General features: G+C 41.6%; 1 protein-coding gene across 13 annotated transcripts in view; it reads left to right on the top strand.

The window, feature by feature from the left end:
- Positions 1-1,863, top strand: part of KSR2 (kinase suppressor of ras 2) — a 435,324-nt gene that overhangs the window by 292,438 nt on the left and 141,023 nt on the right. The gene's annotated exons all lie outside the window — the stretch shown is intronic.

The raw sequence follows: 1,863 nt of genomic DNA, 5'->3' as shown, positions 1-1,863 counted from the left end.
TTTTAACATCTTTATTGGAGTATAATTGCTTTACAATGGTGTGTTAGTTTCTGCTGTATAACAAAGTGAATCAGCTATACATATACATACATCCCCATATCTCCTCCCTCTTGCGTCTCCCTCCCACCCTCCCTATCCCACCTCTCTAGGTGGTCACAAAGCACCGAGCTGATCTCCCTGTGCTATGCGGCTGCTTCCCACTAGCTATCTATTTTACATTTGGTATATACACACATTCTTTTTCATATTCTTTTCCATGATGGTTTATCACAGGATATTGAATATAGTTCCCTGTGCTATGCAGTAGGACCTTGTTTATCGGATGGTGTTTCTTCTGAGTCCAGTGAGGGGGCTCCAGAGACTTCTGGATGTGCTCTTGATCAGCCTCAGGTGGCTAAACCACTCAGGCCCCATGGGATGGGTCTGCAGGGTGGCAGCTGGGGCAGAGTGAGTGTCCAGGAGGCAGTGAGGCTGGGAGAATCGGGGGAGGCCAGTGAGATGTGTCTCATAAACTCATATTTCTATAAGATATATTACTAGAAGTAGAATTGTTTGGTCAAAGGTTGTGTGCATATCAAATTTTGATAGGTTCCTACAAATTTCTTTCCAATAAGTTCCTACTGATTTACAGTCTCATAAGAGAGCATGAGAGAGTCGTTTCTTATACTTTCACCAACCCTGGATACTATTGGTCTTCATCAAGGTGTCCAGCTTGATAGGTGAAAATGGTTTTGTTTTAACGTGTGATTATTTAATTATTAGTAAAGTTAAACATTTTTTGATAGATGTGTTGGTCATTGGGTTTTCTTCTGTGACTTGCCCATTCATATGTCTTAGAAAATAGAAAATTTAAGTTGTCCTAGCAGGTTACTGGATGCTTTCTCCAGGGAGTACAAAGGCATTTAAATATTGTCCTGAGTGACCCTAGAGAAAGGAAACCTTCTGCCAAAAAGAGCTGCATCATTCCTTCCAAAGTCAAACACAAGTGTGATTTTTTCCTTTCTTTCTTTCTTTTTTTTTTTTTTTTTAATTTTTGGCCTCGCTGCAAGGCTTGCTGGATCTTAGTTCCCCAATCTTAGACCAGGGATTGAACCCTTTCCCTTGGCAGTGAAAGCACAGAGTCCTAACCACTGGACCACCAGGGAATTCTTTTTTCATTTTTTTATTGTGGTAAAATATACGTAACATAAAATTTATCATTTTAATGGTTTTTAAGTATACAGTTCTGTGGCATTAAATACATTTGCATTGTTGGGCAACCATTACTGTCACCCACCTCCAGAACTTTTTCATCTTCCCAAACAGAAACTCTGTACCCATTAAATACTAACTTCCCATTTCCTCTCTGCCCAGTCCCTGACAACCACCATTCTACTTTCTGTCTCTATTATGTTGACTACTCTAAGTACCTCATATCAGTGGATTCCTACAAGATTTGATCTTTTGTGACTCGCTTATGTCATTGAGCATAATGTCTTCAAGGCTCATCCAGGTTGTAGCATGTGTCTGAATTTCCTTCCTCTTTGAGGCTGAATACAAATGTGATTTTGAATGATCACTGGTTAGGATTATTTGTGGTTCTCCAGGAGACCATGGGTTTCTGAAGCAGTCATTAGAAGAGGCTCCAAGTTGCTGCTTGAGCACTGGGTTCCGCCATCACTTCGGCTCCGCACATCTTTTTTCTTGGCCGCATCATGGCTCCTGGGCTCCCCAGGTGTCCCCTCACCTTTCCTATCTCCTTCCCATGAACATAAGCTTTATTGGCGCCTGCCATGCCATGACCCATCCACTTGTCACCCTGCTTCCTGATAGCAGGTAGTCTGCAATGAATACACGTGTGTCTTTTCAACTATTGTCAAATTG

This window comes from Balaenoptera physalus (genome assembly GCF_965194825.1).
Source record: "Balaenoptera physalus genome assembly, chromosome: 12".
NCBI lineage: Eukaryota > Metazoa > Chordata > Mammalia > Artiodactyla > Balaenopteridae > Balaenoptera > Balaenoptera physalus.
Note: the sequence above shows the minus strand (reverse complement) of the source record. Positions and strands in the feature narration are given on the sequence as shown.